Raw genomic sequence first — 24225 nt, forward strand, 5'->3', positions numbered from 1 at the left:
ACCAAGAACAGTGTTTAAAAAAATAAAATGGGTACAATATACCATGAGGCTGTCTTCAGGGCCGCGGTCTTTATAATTCTTACAAGCCCATCAACTACAGAGGGGAAACCCATGAACAAACTATCCCCACACCTGAGGCAACTGTCTAGCACAGATATAGAGAAGAGAGAGCAGTGTATCATTTTTGTGGATCAGCTCCAGACTTCAGAGGGGTGAGCTGGAAAGGGCAGGATAAAAGCAGAGAAGACCTCAGATGATGTGGGGAGAAAAGGGACCCCAGAGATAGGCAGGAGAAACGCAGAGATAAATCCCTCCCTGCCAAAAAAACGATTATGCTCCTTCCGGTGCTTCTGAGAGGGCCTAAGACACAGTACTGCATCTCTCTGAGCCTGTTTGTTTTTCCATAAAATGGGGATAATAATAGAATCCCTCTTGCAATATTTTTTATTAGGATTAAATGACACTTGGTATGCTGCTGCTGCTGCTGCTAAGTCGCTTCAGTCGTGTCCGACTCTGTGCGACCCCATAGATGGCAGCCCACCAGGCTCTGTCGTCCCTGGGATTCTCCAGGCAAGAATACTGGAGTGGGTTGCCATTTCCTTCTCCAATGCATGAAAGCGAAAAGTGAAACTGAAGTCACTCAGTCGTGTCCGATTCTTCGCGATCCCATGGACTGCAGCCTACCAGGCTCCTCTGTCCATGGGATTTTCCAGGCAAGAGTACTGGAGTGGGGTGCCATTGCTTTCTCCAGACACTTGGTATAGCAAGTCCTTAAGACAATGCCTGGTATTCATTCATTCATTCATTCCACACATAACTGTTGGACCCAGGTTTGGGCCAGGCACCAGGCAAGGAAGAAGCACCCAGTAAATTCTATCTGTTGTTGTTGTTGTTATTGTTATTGGGTGAGCTAGGAACATCTGTGTTGGTCAAGGGCCTCCCTGACTGTGGAAGAAGGATGCAAAGGAACTATACATTTTCCTCTCCCTCAATCCCAATCAGCCTCCAAATGTTCTCCTTGGCACCCTGCTGAGAGGTACCCATCCATTAGCAAAGATTTTTCAGGACCACAGAGGACTGGGGGTAAAATCATCCCACCCCTGAACATGGACATCTGCCCTGAGGACACAGCCCTCGCCTCCCGGAAATGCAACGGGAGTGATGGAACAGCCAGAAATCTCACACATGACTTCAAGTTAATCAATCATGTTGCTCAGCTGAGAAATGGGACTCAGGGACTTCGCAAGTTCCCTTGTGCCCTCAGACCCATGGAGAAAGATCACTTCATTTGTTCATTCATTCATTCCTTCTTTCAATAAATAGTTATTGAGCACCTTTGTGTGTTGGGAACTGTTTCAGATTCTGAGATGGTAAAGGGGAAAAAATAGACAGACAATGTCCCTCCCATCATGGAATTACCAGCTCTGTGTACTGTAGAGATAAGTATGTTATTTCAAACCATAGACAAGTACGCCAAGGAGAAGTTACCCATTGTGATGAGAACATTTATAGAGGGATCTGACCATGGGGTCAGGAGAGGGGACTGATGAAGGCCAAGAACTGAAGAATAATATGTAGGAGTTAAGCAGTCCAGGAGGGAAGTGGGAAAGTGTTCCAGGCAGTGGGAATAGCTGGTGCAAAGGCCCTGTGGTTACAGGGAGGATTGCTGGAGGGTAGAGAAGGAGAAAGGCTGTGGAGAGGAATGAGATAGGGCTGGAAGCAGGCAGCAGCCTTGTGAAGTTAATGCTATATCTCAGCTCCATTTCAAAGATAAGAACCCAGATCCAGGAGGTTTAGTCACTTGCCCAGGCAGCAAAAGATCTCCTTGATCTGTCTTAACTTAGGACTTTTGGTTTTTTCTTTACTTGCTTCCATAAGCAAAAGGAAGATAAGGAGAGATCTTGGAAAGGAGATTGGAGTAAGGTGGGGGTAAGGGATGGACATGCATGGCTTAAGCACAGCTCCCCCTCTCCATCCCAGACAAGCTGATGGGCCAGAATATTATTGCTTTTCTTTTTTGTTTATTTTGTTTTAGGGTGGGTTTTTTTTTTTTTTTTTTTTGGTGGTGGGCAGGGAAGGTTTACTGCTCCGCCCAACATTTGAGATCTTAGGTCCCTTACCAAGGATCAAACAGAGCCTTATCTAAAGCACCAGGGAAGTGCCACACTTATGCTTTTCTATCTATGATCGCCTTCAATTGTCAAGGTAAGAATTATTATCCCCATTTTCCTGGAAGGGAAACTGAGACAATGAAAAGTGGAATGTCTTGCTCTGAAGCAGAGGGCTCCTGGTGCTGAAGCCAGGATTGAACTCCATTTTTCTGACTCCTAATCCAGTGACCTCCAACTGCTCCTCTGAGGCAGCCATCTGTCTTTTCCCCACTTGTCTCATGCCAGACAGCATCCCGTGCTAAGACTATTCTTACAAACACGTGGGTGACCCTGGAAGAGAACATATTCATTCGGAGCCTAATTAACTCTAATCTGATTCCTGCTCTCACTTTTCAAGTGGCAAAGGTTAAAAAATAAATAAATAATTCGCAGGAATTTCATTTTCAAGTAACTTTCTGTGGATCATGATGCATATTTTCACCCTCATTCCCATACTTTTCACACCTGTAATGTTAGCCAAGCTTAGCCTTACATCGCTGAGCCTCCTTTTGTAAAAAGACCGCTCGCCTGAGAATCACATGAAAAACACAAGAGGAGACCTGGACACAACCCCTGGTGGGTAGACTATGGTCTGCAGAGTTAGACTTTACTGTTGCTCTAAGGATGATCAGAGCCATGAATGAGCTTTCCTGAGGAATGTCCCTCATAAAGAGTCAAGGGCAAAGACTTCACTGATAGTCCAGTGGTTAAGAATCTGCCTTGCAATGCAAGGGCCATGGGTTTCATCCCCAGTCCAGGAACTAAGATCTCTGGGATGGGATCACACTGATGGGATCTGTAGAGAGATCAACTAAGCCCACTTGCCTCAACTAGTGAGCCTGCGAGCTCTGGAACCCACATGCCACAACTGGAGAGTGTGCAAACCAAAACGAAAGATCTCATGTGCTGCAAGCAACAAAGACCCAACACAGCCAAATTAATAAACAATTTAAAAAAAACAGTCAAGTGTCAAAAATAGACAAGTCACAAGGCAAAGCGTCGGGCCATTTTGGAAAGCCCCTTAGCAAACAAGCTTTGGAAAAACAACCACAGAAAATCAATTATCTGCTTTGGAAAAACAACCACAGAAAATCAATTATCTGATGAACCATTGGTTAATCACGGGGGAAGATGTATATGAACTTAAATCATCTGGGAGTAGTCTGCTCAAATGGGTTCTAAGTGAGCAGACAGACAGACGTCTGCTGAGATATTCTATATGGCCACCTCTTCCCTGTGATCATACTTAAAGGATGCTATGTTCCCATTAGGCACCTCAGCTCTCCCGGCTATGAAAAGAAAAATGGAGTTAACAACTCCATTTTACTGAGCACTTATTCTTCCCAGATACCATGCTAGCAGTTACATGCTGCATTGGCAAAAAAGTTTATTCGAGATCCATACCATCTTGCAGAAAAACTCAAACGAACTTTTCGGTCAACCCAACACATTAACATATGTTACATCTCACGTAAACATCATGTCAATCCTCTGTAGCATATATTCCTGTTACCCTCATTTTACAGATAAGAACACTGAGGTTGGTTAAGCCATTTGCCCAAGTGGCAGAGGCAGGTTTGGAACCTCAGGCTGTTTGAGCCTACTTTCTTAGAACATTTTGCTCAATAGCCCCACAGATTGACAGCCAAGCCCTTTCCAGATCTCAAAATTTCTGAGTTCTCAGGTGTACCCCCACCCTTATCCTTGCTTCCTGGAAACACTCTCATACACATTATTCTTTCATAGGTCAGTCTTGGCAGCCCCAGGCAGGGTCAGGGTACAGGCAGGTCAGGAAAGTTGAGTTACTCGGCTATAAATTCTCTGTCTCAGACATACCCCTTAACTGCTTATCTTTGGAAAATGTGGCCTGGGATAAGGCTGGGGGATGGCAACCCAAGTCCTAAAGCAGATGGCCAGGGGACACGGGGTGTCTGGGCAATGCTCCTGACATTCTAGCCAGGTGATAGCAGCAGAGTAGCCCACTCTCCCCTCCCCCTGCCAAATGACCTGACCCAGAGAGATGCCACAGGGAAGTCACCGAGACCTTCTCTCATCTGTCCCCATTCTTGCCAGATCCGCTCTGAGCCCTTACCCCGTGTCTGTCCTTCACCCTCTGATGTGTTTCAGATGTGTGAATATGATATGAAAGCTCCAATTTCAAAGCCTCTGTGGACTGAGGCTCCAGCCTCTTGGGCCCCAGGCTCTTCATTAAGATCCTTTCCCATGGATGGATGGATGGATGGATGGATGGATGGATGGAGCCATCACACATCACTGCAGTGGGGCCATCTTCCCAAAGGTCTCCATCATTCTGACAGAAAGGGCACCAAAAACCCCTCTCATCAGAGTGAGGCCAGTGGAAGAAAGCTGGGGAAAAGATTAACCTCCAACTAAACCCAGGAATGGGGCTTCCCTGGTGACTCAGTAGGATAGAATCCACCTGCCAATGCAGGAGATGCAAGTTCGATCCCTGGGTCAGGAAGATCCCCTCAAGAAGGAAATGGCAACCCACTCCAGTATTGTTGCCTGAAAAATCCCATGGACAGAGGAGCCTGGCGGGCTACAGTCTATCAGGTCACAAAAGAGTCGGACACGACTTGGCGACTAAACAACAGCAACAACCCAGAGATGAGCAACCAGAAAGCTCAAATGACCACACACTGGGGTGAGGTGTGGGGAAGAGTGCCCAGGGAACCTACAATCACTGGAGACTGCTTTCCGACAGCAGTATCTTGGGCAGGACTCCTCAGCCTCAGTTGTGCACCATCAACATGTGGGAAGAGCTTCTTAAATATCATTGCTCGGATCAACCCCAGTGATTCTGGTTCAATTGGCCAAAAGTTGGACTTGGATGTTAGCAGTTGTAATTGTGTTTTTTCTCTAAGTTCCTTAGGTGACTGTGTTAATTCTCTATTACTGTATAACAAATTACCACACATATAGGCACTCAAAAAATACACATGTGTTGTCTCTTGGTTTCTGTGGGTCAGGAATCTGAGCATGACTCAGTTACAGCCTCTGTTTCAGTATCTCTCAAGAGGCAACCAGGACTGCGGTCTCATCTGAAGGCTTGACCGGGGAAGGATCCATTCTCAAGCTCCTGTGCCATTGGCAGGATCCAATTTCTGGCAGGTTGTAGGACTGATAATCTCAGTTCCTTACTGGCAAGTGGGACCAGTCAAACCTGTATTTCTCGTGCTTTAAAAAAGTATATAAATCTCCCAGGGACCTTAATAAAACGTAGATACTGGCTGGTACCTGAAACTGCATTTCTTATTAAGTCCCATGTGATAGGCATGCTGCTGGTCCTCAGATATTTAGAAGGAGCAGCAAGGATTCAGGGAGTGTCATAGGCCCAAGCAGATGTTTTTAAGGTCCAATTCCTACCTCATCTTTAGCATCATTAGAGTTAAGGTGCCATACCCAGATATTGTAAAGCATAAAGCTGAGTCCACTAGCACATTGGATTAACCAGAATCTCATATTCAGTAATGCATCAAGAAGCACATCTCCTATTTCCAGTCAACTGAGGCAGTCCCCAGACCCTAATGATTTGGCTTTTGAGATTTCACTTTATAGATTAACAGAGTTAATACATGTAAATACATACACATAATGTATTACACAGTGCAACTCCAATGATGTTCCTGCTGCTGCTAAGTCGCTTCAATTGTGTCCGACTCTGTGCGACCCCATAGACGGCAGCCCACCAGGTTCCCCCGTCCCTGGGATTCTCCAGGCAAGAATACTGGAGTGGGTTGCCATTTCCCTCTCCAATGCATGAAAAGGAAAAGTGAAAGTGAAGTCTCTCAGTCATGTCTGACTCTTAGCAACCCCATGGACTGCAGCCCGCCAGGCTCCTCCATCCATGGGATTTTCCAGGCAAGAGTACTGGAGTGGGTTGCCAATGATGTTACAGAAACATAATTTTTACTGTCGACCACCTAGAAGCGAAAAAAGACAAAACCTGGAAATAAAGAGAACAAACACTGAGTTCCCACTACCGACTCTTTCAGTTAAAAACATCCAGTGCATGTGTGCGTGCTAAGTCGCTTCAGTTGTGCACAATGTAATGGACTGTAGCCCCCAGGCTCCTCTGTCCATGGGATTCTCCAGGCAAGAATACTGGAGTGGTTGACATGCCCTCCTCCAGGGAATCTTCCCAACCAGGGGACTGAATCTGAGTCTCTTACATCTCCTGCATGGGCAGGCAGGTTGTTTACCACTAGTGCCACCTGGGAAGCCCTAAAAAACATCCAGTGCCCTAAAATTAAAAAAAAAAAAAATAAAATAAACTTTTTTTCTTTAATTAAAAAAAGAAAAAGAAACTTCCCTGGCGGTCTAGTGGTTGAGACTCCAAGCCTCCAATGAAGGGGTCATGGGTTCAATTCCTGGTTGGGGAAGTAAGAGCTCACATGCTATGCTGCTGCTGCTGCTGCTGCTAAGTCGCTTCAGTCGTGTCCGACTCTGGGCGACCCCATAGACGGCAGCCCACCAGGCTCCTCCATCCATGGGATTTGCCAGGCAAGAGTACTGGAGTGGGTTGCCATTGCCTTCTCCGCACATGCCATGAAGTGTGGCCAAAAAAATTTTTTTTAATTCAAAAAAATAAATAGATAAAAACATCCAGTGCCCTATTTCCTTGATTCTGAAAGAAAAAAAAAAAATCTGAAATCCAAATATGCATTAAAACTGATGTGTACAGCTGATACAGTGATGCTTTTGTTTCCCTAAAACATGGCTAAAAACTTGATTATATTTTTCTTGCAATCATCTCTGAAGTCTCCCTGCCTCCACATTTGCACCCTTCCATCCATCTACTCCGTGCTTTCTTTGTGGCTCAGTGACAGAGAATTTGCCTGCAATGCAGGGGACCCAGGTTCGATCCTGGGTTGGGAAGAGCCACTGGAGGAGGGCATGGCAACCCACTCCAGTATTCTTACCTGGAGAATCCCATGGACAGAGGAGCCTGGCGGGCTACAGTCCATAGAGTTGCTCAGAGTCAGACACGACTGAAGTGACTTAGCAGCAGCAACAGCAGTCTATCCACAGCAAAGCCACCCAAGTCGGCCTCATCCTTTATAAGGATGAGGTAAGTCCAATCAGGCCCCCCCTTTACGCACATCCCTGCCATAGGTCCTGTCTCACTCAGAGTAGAATGCAGAGACCTTACTGCTGTCTACCTGTATGATCAGGTCCCTCGACCTCTGACTTCATCTTCCTCCCCACTTCCCATCACTCACTCTGCTCCAGCCTTGCAGATCTCCTGGCTGTTTTCTGAATATGCCAAGCACAGCCCACCCCAGGGCCTTTGCAATTTTTGCACTTGCAAATCCTTCTGCCTGGAACACCATAGTCCAATATTTGCATGTCTCACTTTCCTCACTTCCTCCACATCTCCACCCAAATGTCACCTTATCAGAGAGGTCTTCTAAGACTACCCTACTTATGAAAACCCAGTATCCTACTTTAATTGACTTTATAGTCTTGGGTTGGCCAGAAAGTTTCTTCAGGTTTTTCCACAAGATGTTACAGAGAAACCCAAATGAACTTCTTTGGAAAATCAGATACTATCCATTGTTTCTCATCTGGCTCCCCAAAGCAGAAGGTACATCCTTTGAGATGAGGGCCTTTGCCTTGTTTACTGCTGTGTTCTCACCACCTAAATACTGTCTGGACGATAGCTGGCAGTCAAATACTTTTTGAAGAAATGATATGATAAATGTGATCTTTAAAAAAATCTTCTCCATAACATAGTTAAGCAAATATTGCTAATGCTGACAGATTTTATTTTCTTGGGCTCCAAAATCACTGTGGATGGTGACTGCAGCCACGAAATTAAAAGACTCTTGCTCCTCGGAAGAAAAGCTATGACAAACCTAAACAGTATATTAAAAAGCAGACATCACTTTGCCAACAAAGGTCCATATAGTCAAAGTTATGGTTTTTCCAGTAGTCATATAGGGATGTGAGAGATGGACCATAAAAAAGGCTGAGCACCGAAGAATTGGTGCTTTCAAATTGTGGTGCTGGATAAGACTCTTGAGAGCCCCTTGGACTGCAAGGAGATCAAACCAGTCAATCCTAAAGGAAATCAACCCTGAATATTCATTGGAAGGACTGATCCTGAAGCTGAAGCTCCAATACTTTGGCCACCCAATGGGAAGAGCCAACTCATTGGAAAAGACCCTGATACTGGGAAAGATTGAGGGCAGGAGGAGAAGGGGACGACAAAGGATGAGATGGTTGGATGGCATCACTGACTCAATGGACATGAGTTTGAGCAAACTCTGAGAGATAGCAAAGGACAGGGAAGCCTGGCATGCTGCAGTCAATGGGTCACAAAGAGTCGGACATGACTTAGTGACTAAACAACAATGAATAAAAGCTATTTATGTCTACAAAGAGGAGGAATATTTTCATTTCAACATGCAATCTAGTGAAAAATACTAGAGATTTTACATGTTATATCATTTGTGAGTCTGAAATCCAGTGCATGCTTTACATTTACACCCTATCACAGTTTGGACCACCCACACTTCATGTGCTTGATGGCCATGTATGGTTGGTAGCTGCTGTATTGGACAACACAGGTTGTCCTGGATGCAAATTCTCCTGCATGATTGTCATCTGAGCTCAAGATACTTTTCAGCCCTTCCCTCTCCCCACAGAAAGCTCCCATGTGTCCAGCTCCCTATAGCTTTGTAGAACCACGGAGGAGCCTCTACAGGACAAGCTGAGCCCAGCCCAAGCATGCAGAAGGAGACAATGAGAGTATGGGTACTCAGAGAGTCAATTCCTAGTCAGGTTGGTAAAAAGTCTGGGGTCCCGGAGGAGGAAAAAGTGGTCTGGGGCTCTCGAAGAGGAGATAGGGGTCTGGAATTCTCAAGGAGGAGGAAAGGACAAACATCTTTTTTTTTCTAAACATCTTTTTTCTCTAAATTCCTTAGTCTTAGTCATGTAAAACGTTTTTTTTCTTTAAGCCCGGAACTCATGATTACACAATGAACAACTCAGTTTAAACTCTGTACTAAGGATTATATAACAACAATGTATCCTGCTTGAGGACAGTTTCTCCTTCCTGAAAACCTTCTGGCTAATCCCATTATCTTAAAATGTAAATTATGGGAGTGGGTCTAGTAAGATCTTTACAACCTTGAGACATTCTTTTGATTTATTGTGATAACTAATTTAAAAAGTATGTAACTCCCTTGCTTAGACTAGTGAGGGGGGCACTCTCCATCCCCCTTCTGATGTCTATGTCAGAAGATTCTGTCCCTTTTTATACTTTAATAAAACTCTACTACACAAAGCTCGAGTGAACAAGCCTGGTCCCTTGTCCTGAACTAAATCTTCTTTGGAGATCACGAATCCGACACCATTCACTGTAAGCTATCAGTACCATGAGGTCGGACCCCTCTGCCAGCTCTGCTCCCAGGAAGCCTGCCCTGCCCTGCATTCTGTGCCCTTCCTTATGTCTGTCTTCTCCCACTGGGTCAACATCAAGTGAGGAACACAAAGCAGGCATCTGAGTATAAACATATAAGCGCACATATAGCAGAGTGGTGGGGACTGTGGCAAATTAGAGCCATGTGCACCGTCTGAAAGGGCTGCCTCTGCTCACCCTCTACCAATTTTGCTGGCAATCAGGACATGAGCCCAGGGTGGCTGGATTGCCCATCTTTTTAGGTTGAGAGGTTGAGGTCATTATATGCAATCTGATATTTATTGTTGGATCAATAGATTTTTTACCAGACTTTATTTTTTAGAACAGTTTTTTAAATAATTTTTTAAATTTAGTTATTTATTTACATATTGGCTATGCTAGGTCTTCATTGCTGCATGGGCTTTTCTCTAGCTGTGGTGCATGGGCTTCTCACTGTGCTGGCATTTCCTTGCGCTGGCTTCTCTTGCTGCTGAGCACAGGCTCTAGGTCATGCAGGCTCCAGCAGTGGTTGTGGCACACGGCTGAGTTGTTCCGCCGCATTTGGGATCTTCCCGGACCAGGGATCAAACCCGTGTCTCCTGCATTGGCAGGTGGATTCTTTACCACTGAGCCACTAGGGAAGCCCCTTCAGAACAGTGTTAACAACTTGTTGACCAGAGAGGTATTAATACATCTTTTATTACTGAATGTTATTGACCAGAGACATTTTGATATTCACTTACCTAACAAATCGCCGGCCACAGGCATTAGTTTCTGCAGAAATCCCCCAGTCAATAATGTGTTACGTTCACAGCAAAAATGAGCAGGGGACAGAGACTTCCTATATACCCCCCTAACTCCCTCACACACAGCCTCACCCATTCCCAACATCCCCACCAGAGGGGGACATTTGTTACAATCCATGAAATACACTGGCTCATCATCATCAACCGAGTCCATATTTGACACTCTGTGGGTTTGGGCAAATGTATAATGACAGGTATCCACTACGATAGGATCATACAGAGTACTTTTGCTGCCCTAAAAATCCTCTGTGCTCCACCTGCTCATTCCTGGTCAAAAGATTTAACACACCAAATTCAATTATGTCATCTCTAAAATCTGTCAACTGCGCCCTTGACTGTTGCTAGGCCTCTTTTGATTCATTCATGTACCAAATATTTATGGAGTGTCTACTCGAACTTGGTCTTTATGCAGGCAATCTGGGTAACATCTCAGCTCCTGCCTTCCAGCAGCTTATATGTTGCTGGAGGAGCCAGGCTAGAAAAGCCACAATGACAATTGTGAGACAATCTTGGGATCCTGATGACGAGCCAAACAAAACTTGCGGGTCAGGAAGGCTGCCTGGAGGAAGCGACATCCAAGGTTAGAACTGAGGATGCATAGAAAGAAGGGGATTGCAGGGAGAGGTAACAGATGTGAAAAGTCCTGGAGCAGAAGGGGAGTAGGGTTAAGTAAATGTAGGGCTGAACAAGACAGAGAAATTAATGGGACCTCCCTGGTGGTCCAGTGGTGAAGAATCCCCCTGCCAATGCAAGGGACACAGGTTCGATTCCTGGTCCAGGAAGATTCCACAAGCCACAGGGCAACTAAGCCTGTGTGCCACAACTACTGAGCCCACACTCTACAGCCCATGCTCTGCAACAAGAGAAGTCACCGCAATGAGAAGCCTGCACACCGCAACAAGAGAGGAGCCCTCACTCACCGCAACTGGAGAAAAGTCAGCATGCAGCAACAAAAAAACCCAGCACAGCCAAAACCAAATAAATAAATAAATAAAATAAAAATGAAACCGATGGCATAGAGCATCATTTCTAGCATGGAGCCTGCTAGGAAGCCCCCACTGCTGGCTGCTGTGATGAGGAAAGCCATAGACATTCTGCCAGTGCCTAAACTGTCCCTGACACTTCCAAATGCGGGGGCTCTTTCTGCTTTAATCCATAGAATTAGCTTCTGGCCCCACCAGTGCCATTCCCTGAATTGCTGGAGGGCAGAGGTCAATGCATTAAGCAGGGCCGATTAATACCCAGCTGTAAATCCCACGAGCACCATTTAAGCAGCAGTAATATTTCACATGGGATTGCTCCAGACATTGATCAGCCCATCTTCGGGAGGGTGCGTGTTGTGTCCTGGGCCAGCCGTGTTTACGAGGCTCGCCAAGCCCTCCTGGGCAGCGCCCCCCACACACCGCCCTTTGATCAGGGAAATCCAATAGCTGAGGTCTGGGCTTTATGGGCAAGCAAGTCTAGATTAAGGGAATTAACCACAGTCGATCACAACTAATAAAATGGTGCCTGGGCCCCACCGCAGTGTGGCCCTGGGGGACAGGTTGAGGGGGGGTGGAATAACCACCCGGGGTCCCACCCAAAGGCCACCACTTCTAGCCTCCTCCCAGAGCTGCCCATACAAGAACACTGAAAGAGAGAGTGTGTGCATGTATGTGTGTATTTCACCCAAACACTTCCATACATTTTATTTTCCTATTCTCAACTTCCTCGCACCAACTTCAGTCTGAAATTTCCTAGAGAAACAGGGACCCCCCAGACAATCAATTCATTCATTTCTCCATACAGTCATTCCTTCATCAAATATTTAGGATGAATAGATGTGGCTGGCACTGTTGTGAGCTGAATTACGTCCCCCAAAGGATATGTCCAAATCCCAATCCCATTTACCTGTGAATGTGAGCTAATTTAGAAATAGGGGGAGCTCTCTTCCCTGGAGGTCCAGTAGGTAAGACTCTGCACTCCCAATGCAGGAGGCATGGGTTCAATCCCTGGTCGAGGAACTAAGATCCCGCAGGCCACACAGCGGCAAAAAAAAAAAATAGAGCTGGGGTCTTTGCAGATGTCATCAGGTTAAGATGAAGGTATACTGGATCAAGGTGAGCCCTAAATCCAATGACTGCTGCCCTTAGAGGAAGACAGACACCCAGGGGTGAGGCCATGAGACAATGGAGGCAGAGATTGGCATGATGCAGCCACAAGCCAAGAAAGGCAGAGCATCACTGGTGACACTGGACGCTGGGAGAGAAGCAATGTACTGATTCTTCCTCGGAGGTCACCAGAGGGAATCAGCCTTGATGACACCCTGTTTTAGGCACCTGACTTGTTGTGTCATGAGAGAATACATCTCTGTTGTTTCAGTTTGTGGTGACTTTTTACAGCAGCCCCAGGACACGAGAACGGGCATCATGGTCTTAGCGATGAGTAAACCAGACTCAGCCTCTACCCACAGGAGCCTCCAGTGTCCCTGGGAGACAGATAAAGATGAGGCCATTAAAACGCAATGTGGTGAGTTCTGGGAAAGAGAAAGCCCAGAGCTATCTGGTGGGCAGAGGAGGGGCACCAAACATGGAGGAACCTGGGCACCCTCTCTAACGTGCACTGTGTGTGTGTGCTCAGCCCTAGGTTGTGTCCAACTCCTGGCAACCCCATGGACTGGAGCCCACCAGGCTCCTCTGTCCGTGGGATTTCCCAGGCGAGAATACTAGAGTGGGTTGTCATTTCCTTCTCCAGGGGATTCTCCTCACCCAGGGATCGAACCTGCGTCTCCTGAATTGGCAGGCAGATTCTTTACCACTGAGCTATCTGGGAAGCCCTTAATGTGCACTGAGACAAGTCAAACACATCATCCAGTCTGCAATATTCCTCCCTGGAATAACGCAGAATACAGTCATGTCCAGAACAGGGCAGGGACACCTGGAAGGAAGTCCCGATTGAGGAGGTAAATTTTGAGCTGGGGCGTGAAGCAGGTAATTTCAAAAACACAAGAGCAATAGTCACAAGACTGAGCAATTACTGAGTGCCCACTGTATGCAGCACTCACCATGCATGCAGAGGGTTTTCCAAATGGCCCTTTTTTTCCCTAACTTTTTATTTTATTTTGGAATATAGCTGACTAATAATGGTGTGATGGTTTCAGGTGGACAGTAAAGGGACTCAGCCATACGTACACATGTATCCATTCTCCCCCAAACTCCCCTCCCATCCAGGCTGCCACAGAACATTGAGCAGAGTTCCCTGTGCTATATAGTAGGTCCTCGTTGGTTGTCCATTTTAATTATAGCAGTGTCTGTATGCTGATCCCATACTCCCTATCTCATCACCCATTCTCCTCCCTCCAACCCCCCAGCAACCCTAAGTCACCCTGTCACCCGACAGGCTGTGGGTGACCTGCCACACCCAAAGGCCAGATGAAGAGTCTGGGCTGAAGGTAGGCAACCTCATAAGGTCACACAGCTCTTTAGTGGCACAGCTGGGCTAAAAGCTCGGTTATGTCTTAACTTGGAGTCCATGCATTTAATCACCCAGGCCATGCCCTGCATCCTCTTCTTTTTCCTTTCTGAGTTTTGAACCAGAGGGTGAGGGAGGGAGAATCAAGGAGAAGAAATGCAAATCAGGCAGCAGTTGAGCCTCTGTTTAACTAAGGAGGGCAGTTGGGGGGAAGGGAGCCCTGACCTCACACCACAGTGATATGACGGCATCCCAGTATCTCCCATGAAAGAGGTACCAAGCTCATCTATCAGCAGCAGGTGGACCAGGTGGAAAAATAAACCACAGCCATCAATTCATATGGGCTTCCCTGGTGGCTCAGACAGTAGAGAATCTGCCTGCAGTGCAGGAGAACTGGGTTCAATCCCTGGATCGGGAAGATCTCCTGAAGAAGAGCATGGCAACTTACTACAGTATTCTCGCCTGGAGAACCCCATGGACAGAGGAGGCTGGTGGGGGTCCATGAGGGTCAGAAAGAGTCGGGCACAACTGAATGACTAACACCACCCATCAATTCATGTGTCCCATCCTCTTTAAGGGAGATCCATTCTGGGGTCTGAGAAGCAGGAGAGACATCAACTCTTCGAGACCGGTCTGATGTTTTGGAAACAACCCCAACATTCTAGAATGATCGATGGAGGAAGTTCTACCCACCATGGGCCCTTGCCCCTCCCCTCCTTCTCTGTTCCTACTGCACACACCATGACTGCAGGTTTATTTGAAAGTGAAAGTGTTAGTCGCTCAGTCGTGTCCAACTCATTGCGACCCCACGGACTGCAGCCCACCAGGCTCCTCTGTCCATGGAATTTTATAGACAAAAATATTGGAGTGGTTTGCCATTCCCTTCTCCAGGAGATTTTCCTGACCCAGGGATTGAACCTGGGTCTCCTGCACTGCAGGCAGTTTCTTTACTGTCTGAGCCACCAGGGAAGCCATAAGGAAATTAGTGAGGTGTAGTAGGCATCCCTAAAGATGGCCTCATCTTAATTCCTGGGACCTGTGATTCTGCTATGCTTCCGTGGCAAGGGGGGATTCAGGTAGTGGACAGAATTTATGGCTGTTGCTCAGTTGACAGTAACATACCCCAGCTTATCCAGGTGGACCCAGTGTAATCAGGGGATGTGAAGGGAGGTGAGCAGAAGGAGGGAGAAGAGTCAGTTTCAAAGTGATATGATATAAAAGGCTCGACCAGCCAGTGTTGCTTTGAACTTGGAAGGGGCCACGAGCTAAGGAATGAGGGCAGCCTCTGGAAACTAAAGAAGGCAAGCAAATGAATTCTTCCCTAGAGCCTCCAGAAGGAACACAGCCCTGCTGACACCTTGATTTTATTTATTTTAATACTTATTTATTTTTATTTATATATTTGGCTGCATCAGGTCTTCGTTGGCAGCATGTGGGATCTTTAGTTGCAGCATTCAAACCCTTCGTTGCAGCATGTGGGATCTAGTTCCCTGACCAGGGATTGAACCCAGGTCCCCTGCATTGGGAGCACAGAGTCTTAGCCACTGGACCACCAGGGAAGTTTCTGATACCTTGATTTCAGCTCAGAGAGACCACATCTGACCTCTAGAGCTACATCCTGAGAACCCAGAGCAGTGCTACGGGCATAGGAGCTGCTCAGTAATGACCTATGAGTCATTACCTAGACTTCTCTTTCTTCCCATCTTGCTAAATATTACCACTATCTGCCCCCAGCACTTATGCTACAAACCGGGTCTTCACGAGTGTCCCCTGCTCAGTGCTGTAGATGTCCCCACCTCAACACTGCTTCTGTTCATCCCCTCCTCTACATTTTCCCTGCCTGTATCCTAGCTAAGACTCTCAGCACATCTTGTCTGGAGTATTGCAAAGGCCTCATGGTTAATTTTATGTGTCAACATGTATAGACTATGATACCCAGATATTTGGTCAAATGTCAGTTCATATGTCACCATAAAGGCATTAAAAAAAAATGAGATTACCATTTAAATCTAGATGTAGAGTATGGATTTGTGAACACACCAGGGGGAGGAGAGCATAGAATGAACTGAGAGAGTAGCATTGATGTACATATAAACACTACCCTGTGTAAAATAGCTAGCTAGTGGGAAGTTGCTGTATAGCACAGGGAGCTCAGCTCAGTGCTCTGTGACAAGCTAGAGAGGTGGAATGGGGGGGGTGACAGGAGGGAGCTGTATGTGTATATAAATATAGCTGATTCACATTGTCGTACAGGAGAAACTAATACAACATTGTAAAGCAAGTATCTGCCAATTTAAAAAGTAAAAGAAGAATTTAAATATGAAATTACCATATGATCCAGCAATTCCACCTCTAGATATAGACCCAAAACAATTGAAAACAGGGACTCGAACAGATATTTGTACATCCTTGTTTCTACCAGCATTATTCATAATATCCACAAGGTGGAAACAACCCAAATGCTCATCAGATGATGAAAAAACATGAACAAAATGTGGTATCTATTAATACATACCATGCAGCATTATTCAGCCTTTCAAAGGAAGGAAATCCCACCGCATGCTGCCACATGGATGTACCTTGAAGACATTATGCTGAGTGAAACAAGCCAGACACCAAAGGACAAACATTGCACAATCCTACTCATATGACCCCAAATGGTCAAATTTATGGAGACTAGTGGTGGCTGCCAGGGATTGGGGGAGAGGGGAATGGGGAGTTACTGTTTTCAGAGTATGGAGTTACAGTTTGAGATGACAGATGGTGATGATGGTTGGACAACATTGTGAATGCACTCCATGTTACTTAACTATATATTGAAACTCGTTAAAGTGTTCAATTTTATGGTATGTATACTTTAGCGGAATAATTTTTTAAAAAGAAATACAGTTGTATCTAATTTCCTTACCATTTCAGCCACTGGAAAGGCCCTAGTCTCCATGTCAAGGCAGAAGAATAAGTTTGCCAGAGGACACATAAAGAAGAAATCATTCCAGGCAGAAGTGAGGCAAGGAAGAAAAACCACTCTGCCCAAGACATGGAGCAATTTTCATTTTCTTCTGTTGTTGCCACTCATGTTTTCAATTTTCTAAAATTGCTACATCTCTGGATTTTCAAATGTCAGAGGCACAAGTTTTCTCCCCATGCAGAATCTCCCAGAACCCTGTCATCAAATTATACACTGGACAATAATGCCGTTAACATTCATCTATGTCACCGATGAACAACATGTTTTATAGCAACTAGTCTTTCTTCAAAAATGCAACTTTAGACCAAAGGACATAGACTTGGCCAAGGGAGTGGAAAAAGGAGCAAGCAGAAAGGGAAATGTTTTTCAAAGAGCTTTAAAGATGGGGAGGAAGAGACATTGGTGAGAAAACGTGAATTCTGTGGGAGGAAAACAATGTAGTTTAAAGGACAGTATGGATTTACCCACTGTCATAGACAAAGGAGAGAAGGGTTGGGGATACACTTTGCAGAATTTAGCACAGTCATGCAAGTAAAAATTGACTACCATTACATAGACTTAGGGCTTCCCCGGGAGCTTAGCGGTAAAGTATTCTGCCTGCAATGCAGGAGACACAGGAGACTCAGGTTCGATCCCTGGGTCAGGAAGATCCCCTGGAGGAGGGCATGGCAACCCACTCCAGTGTTCTTGCCTGGAGAATCCCACAGACAGAGGAGCCTGGTGGACTCTGGTCCATGGGATCCCAAAGAGTCGAACACAACGGAAGTGACTGAGCACATGCACACACACACACACACACAGACGTAATTTTTTGACTCTTCCTCTTCATGCTTCCAAATCAAGGAGCCAGTGTGATCCAGGTTTTGATAGAAAGCGCACAAATCTCATCAATGAGGGCTCCACCTTCTTGACCTCATCACCTCCCAAAGGCCTCACTTCATCGTATCATCACCTATGGGTGGAGGCAATAAGTTCCAATCTGGGAATTTGGAGAGGGACACAAACATTCAGACCATAGCAGAGGGAAAGACAGACAACAAAAGCACATTACATGGGGGGACTTCCCTGATGGTTCAGTGACTGAGACTCCACACTCCCAGTGCAGGAGTCCCGGGTTCCATCCCTGGTCAGGAAACTAGATCCCACATGCCGCAACTAAGAGTAAAACAGGCTGCAACAAAAGATCCCAAATGCTGCAACTAAGACCCAGTGCAGCAATAATAAAATTTGAAAAGCACATTATATGGGGTGCAACATCTTAATAGACAGGAATTTCCTTTGGAGATAATGAGAATGTTTTGGAACTAAAAAGAGGTTGGGCCACTGAATCATTCAGTTTAAAATGGTTAATTTATGTTATATGAATTTTGTCTCATTTTTGAAGCAAATGATCAAACCAACCACACTGTGGATAATTTAATCTCTTAATTACTTAAACTCAGTGCAGAACTTAATCTTGCTGGAGAAACTTGAGCTCCACATACATCAGTTATCTCCCCTATGCAGTGAGGGACCTGGGGCACTAATTTCAGTCCAGGATTGAGAACACTCCCTCGGGAATGTTATTTCCTTTTTTATCTTTATTAAAAAAATTTTTTTTAATTTTATATTGGCATATAGCCAATTAACAATGTGATAGTTTCAGGTCACAGCACAGGAACTGAACCATACATGTATCCATTCTCCCCCAAACTCCCCTCTCATCCAGGCTGCCACAGAACATGGAACAGAGTTCACTGTGCTGTACAGTAGGTTCTCGGTTATCCAATTTAAATATAGCAGTTCCAGCCTGCAATGCGAACAGCAAAATAAGAGCGCTCCAGCTGGTGGCGCTGAAGATACAAAGCACAGGGTCATGAGTGGAACAGGCGTCAACAGTCAACCTGTGCCAAAGTTCACACATTGTTGCTATCAACATCCTTTTTTTTTTTTCCCCACTGTATTACATTTCATTGTTTGAAAACACCTCACACCTTTCATCCACTCTAGCACCCATGGGCACTTAGTTTGTTTCTAGCCATTATTGTGAACAGTAGCTGAGAACATTCTTATTTCTCTTGGACATGCCTGCAGGAGAAAAATTACTAGATCAGAGGATTATGAATTTTCAGTGTGAAATGATGACATGAAGCTGTTTTCCAAAGCACTTGCACTGATTTGCATTCCCTCTGCACCTCACATCCTTCCTAACCCTGACTTGTCAGATTTTTAAAAATATTTTACCAAACAGATGAGTGTAAAATACTATCTCATTCTGGTCTTGATGTGCCTGACAATTAATTGTTGTACAATCTCTCTTCATGTATTTATTAACCACATATGTCCTTCACTTGAAATATCTGTTTGCCCAAAAAATTTTGCCCATTTTTCTATTGGGTTGTCGAGCTATACTTACTAATTTCTAAAAAATTCCTTACATATGCTTGATAATACTCTCCTTTGTGAGTTGTGTGTATTGCATTTTCTTCCAAATGGTAATGTATCTTTCATCCTTTCACCTTTTAAACTGTCTGTTGAGAGCAAAATTCTTGATGTTAACAGTGAAATTTATTCATCTTCTTTGTTTGTTTTTTAAAAAACTAAATATCTGACAACAGGGAACTGATCAAATAAACTATGGTATGGCCATGCAATGGGATATTGTATAGCTAGCAATTTATTTTGTTGAAAAATATTTTTTGAAATAGAAAGATGTTTGTAATTTAATATTAAATCAAAAAGCACTATGTATAACAAGATCTCACAGTATGTTTTTGTTAAGTTTGATAATTTACCATGTTGACAAACTTGTGGGCTGATAAGCTGTCTCATTCATTACTGATGGATGGTGTACACTGATACAATCTCTAGGAAATGCAACTTGGCAATGTCTATCTAAAATTTTAATGTATGTATAATTTTAAATATTCATTTTTATTTATTTATTTGGCTGTGCTGGTCTTAGTTGTGACATATGGGATCTTTAGTTGCAGCATGTGGGATCTAGTTCCAGGGATTGAACCCAGACCTCCTGTACTGGGAGCACAGAATCTTAGCCTCTGGACCACCAGGGAAGTCCCAAGGATAGTGTCTATCATATCCAATTTAGAGAAAATTGAGGCTCAGACAAGGTTAAGTCCATCAGGGCTTCTCACCCAGCTTTGCGGAGCACACACGGGGGCTTCCTGGAGGCAGGCTCCTATCTCACTTAGAATAAAAGCCAAAATCCTTACAATAAAGGGCCACGGCCTGGTTATCCAGTTATCTCCCTCTCTGGTCCCATCCTTTAACTCATTCATCACTTTAACTCAATCAACCAGCTTCCTGGTGGTACCTCCAACACACCCAACTCCACCCTGCCTGCAGGCCCTTGGACACTTTTTTCCCTCTGCCAGGAGGACTCTTCCCATGATACCCTCTTTGTATCTTACGCAAGTGTCCCTTTTCGAGCCCATCCTTCCTGACCCCCTACCTCCTTATCCTGCTGGGCTATCTCTCCCTGGCACTTGTCACCACCACATATCTGTTCATTGGTGTCTTGTCCTTAAAGATAAACCTGATGGAGGCAGGTATGTCCTCTGTTTCATTCATCACTGCAAACAGGATCTTTCATTCTTGGGGCCCCTGGTAAATAATAGCTCTCCCAAGAGGTGGGAGGGAAGGGTGTTTCAGGCAAAGTGCCAAAGCTTGCACAAAAGCAAGACCATGGGGGACAGTGCATGACCACAGCAGGGAGTCATAGATGGTTCCTTTAACCTGGCTCCACCACCTTGAAATGGAAAATGGCCTCTGAGCACCAGCAACAACTCAGCTGTGTTGGTCCCTTAGAATCCAAATCCTTCTTTCGTCCTTTCCTGGGGCTGCTGCCGCCTTGGTCTCCAGCCCCCAAGGCTAGAGGTACAGCCAGTAGTCCCAACCAGCAGCGTAGGGGATCTTGGGAGGACCTGTAGCTAACAGAACGAGGGGAAGACACTGGGGGACTGGGGAGGCCTCCCTGGAGCAAAGCCTCCTAGTGGAGCATTATCAGCTCATAGCGAATACACAGGAAAAAAAAGGATGGCCAAGAAGTTCATTCGGGTTTGTCAGTATAATGTTGCACTAAACCCGAACGACCATTTTGGCCAACCTATTATATATATATATATATATATATATATATATGTACTGGAAAAGGCCTGTATCTCCTCTACCCCTTTAAGAAAGACACCTTTGGACTCAGGCTGGAGGTCTCAGCAGGAAACCAAACACATACAGAAGGGCAGTCCAGCCAGATAAATAGACATTTATTAAGGTACTTGTCTCCGCAGCAGGAAACCAGCCGGGGGGGGGGGGGGGGGGGGGGGGGGGGTCGTCAGAGCCTTCCATCCCTAAGAGAGCAGGCATCTTTAAGGAGAGCAGGGAAGAAAGCTTGACTTGGAACACTTGTCTCCAGATGGGACCAGTAAAAACAGTGGCCCTCAACCTGGATTCAAACCTTGCAGGGAAAGGAAGTGCAATGAATGGTTTCCTAGAACCTCCCAGGGCAGAAAGACAGGCCCTCTCCAGGCCACCAGGCTGGGTACACAGCCTGAGCCTCCACCAGACCTGTCCCCACACAGTTTCCTCTGAATTTGTGGCTGGGTCTAAGATGGTAGCCCTGTGGCACGCTTTGTTTCTTCTGCAAAGGGAGGTTGTCTGCGAAATGGAGCCAAGACAAGGTCTGAACAGGGAATTCCTGGCCACAGTGCATTCAGAAGGGGACCTCTCCAAGAGCCAGGTTGCCTCGCACACTGGTGCTTACCTATCTTGAAAGTTTCATGCTCTCTCCTTCCACGGAGCCGGGCAGACTTTTCTCACTTTGTCTGGAACATTCTCAACATTCTCTCCTGACTACCCCCACCACCTCCACCACCACCACCTCATCTTTTAGACCTTAGTCCACCAGGGACGCCTCCTCTGATCCCTGTGACAACTCAGATGCTGTGTAATGGGCTCTCCTGTACCTGCCCTCTCTCCACAATGTACACTGTCCATGCTTATCAGAGCTGGCATTTCACATCTGATGCAGGTGTGACTGTTAATTGCCACTCTTCTCCATTTCTTCTGCTGTACTCACCATGAGGGCCATAGCACCTGACACATAGTAGGCCCTCAATTAATATCAGTTTGATGAATAAATAAATGGACCCTGGGGGGAGAAAAATGTGAGTATACCTTAGGTAAGTGTCCAAGCCCTTGAATGTATGCCTCAATGAGCAAATGAAAGAATGAATGAATGAGAGATGACTAAGAGAATGAATGAATGAATGAGTGGACGAATGAGCCAAAGAATGCATGACAGATGAATGAATGAGTGAATGAGAATGAATGGGTGTGTGAATGAATGAATGAGTGACTAAATGAGTGAATGAGTACGTAAAAGACTGAGAAGGAATAGTGATAGTTCCCTCAGGGATCGCCCTAGGGTTCCCACATTTTTCCTGTCTTTCCTTTAGGTAGTAGAGTTTGGGATGAATATAACTCTAACCAAAACCCCTAAGAGAAAGAGGTCATTTCCCCAAGGGGCACCTGGTGGGGGGGCTTCCAGGCAGAAGCTGATCCCCAAGGGTCAGCTCTGTCCCTGACCCCTTTCACCTTCCCTTGTTCTGATCTTTATGGGGCCGTCTGCCTTTTAGCATCAAAGGAGACAGCAGGCCCGTGATTTGTCCCACAACCGCTCTATAAAAATGTAATTACCCAATAACCTGCTGTCTGCAAAACAAACCATCTTCCTGTTTCTTCTCCCATAAAAAGCATTTGACAGCCCTGTTCTATCAGCTTATAAAACCTGAAGAGAGTTGACTTAGCCCTCTCTGGAATGAAAACCCTCAAGGCGGGGGAGCGTCCAAAGTGGGGAGAAACAACACCTCTGATCTCCCAGGCAGTCAGCTGCAAAGTCTCTTGGAGGCTTCCAGGGAAGGCAAGAGAAGGAAGTCATTGTGGCCCAATCTGGGACTGGACAATGCCAGACTCACCTAGAAAGAATGGGGTGGGGGGCAGCTCGGAAATGCTAAGAACCCAGGCCTGCCACAAGCAGCAGCCTCACAGCTTTCTGGAAGGTCATGCCTCCATTTAGTCACTCCACAAACATGGCTCAGGCACCTACTATGCACTGGGAATAGGCTAGACCCTGAGGGTTCAGTACACCATGTCATTCAAGAAACTCACATCTATGAATATGTATTTATTTATGGAGCACTTTGATCTGAATGGATTGACGTGCAAAGGTGGGTAGAGTCCAGCATTATGTGGATGCTGCTGCTGCTGCTGCTGCTAAGTCGCTTCAGTTGTGTCCGACTCTGTGTGACCCCATAGACAGCAGCCGACCAGGCTCCCCCGTCCCTGGGATTTTCCAGGCAAGAACACTGGAGTGGCTTGCCATTTCCTTCTCCAATGCATGAAAGTGAAAAGTGAAAGTGAAGTTGCTCAGTCGTGTCCGACTCTTCGCGATCCCATGGACTGCAGCCTACCAGGCTCCTCCATCCATGGGATTTTCCAGGCAAGAGTACTGGAATGGGGTGTCATTGCCTTCAGGAAGGTTATAAAAAGTAAGGAGGGGACTTCCCCGGTGGTCCAGTAGTTAAGAATCCACCCTGCAATACAGGAGACGTGAGTTTGATCCCTGGTCAGGGAACTAAGATCCCACATGCCGTGGGGCAACTAGAGAGACTGTATGTCACAAAAGAGCCCATGCTCAGCAACTAGAGAAAGCCCGCATGCCAAAACAAATACCCAGTGCAGTGTGGCACTGTGGCTCCATCTTGATTATTTGTGTGTTAGTCACTCAGTTGTGTCCAACCCTTTGCAACTCTATGGACTAGAGCCTGCCAGGCTCCTCTGTCCATGGGATGTCCCGGACAAGAATACTGGAGTGGGTGCCCATTCCCTTCTCCAGGGATCGAACCCGGGTCTCCTGCATTGCAGGCAAATCCGTTACCATCTGAGCCATCAGGGGAAATAATGGAATCTGAGGAAGGGGTTGATACAATTGTTCTTTATCTTGATTGGGGGAGCTATGCCACAGATTGAATTGCATCTCCTGAAAGACATGTCCAAGTCCTAGCCCACAGTACCTGTGACTATGACCTTATTTAGAAATAGAGTCTTTACAGATGTAATTAAGACAAGGATCAAGAAAGATCATCCTGGATTAGGGATGGTCCTAAATCTAATAAGCATGTCCTCAGAAGAGGACAGGAAGGGAGATTTGAGCACACCGAAGAGGCCATGGGAAGACAGGCAGAGACTGGAGGGATGCAGCCACGAACCAAGAAACGCCCAGAGCTGGAAGAAGAAGGAAGGGCCCTCACGGGAGCCCTCAGAGAGAGCTCATTCTTACGTTCATGCTCACACATGCTCAGTTGTTTCCAACTCTCTGCGACCTCATGGACTGCAGCACACCAAGCTTTCCTGTCCTTCACTATTCTA

The sequence above is a fragment of the Giraffa tippelskirchi genome, chromosome 11, assembly GCF_054371585.1.
Source record: "Giraffa tippelskirchi isolate mGirTip1 chromosome 11, T2T-mGirTip1v1.2.pri, whole genome shotgun sequence".
Lineage (NCBI taxonomy): Eukaryota > Metazoa > Chordata > Mammalia > Artiodactyla > Giraffidae > Giraffa > Giraffa tippelskirchi.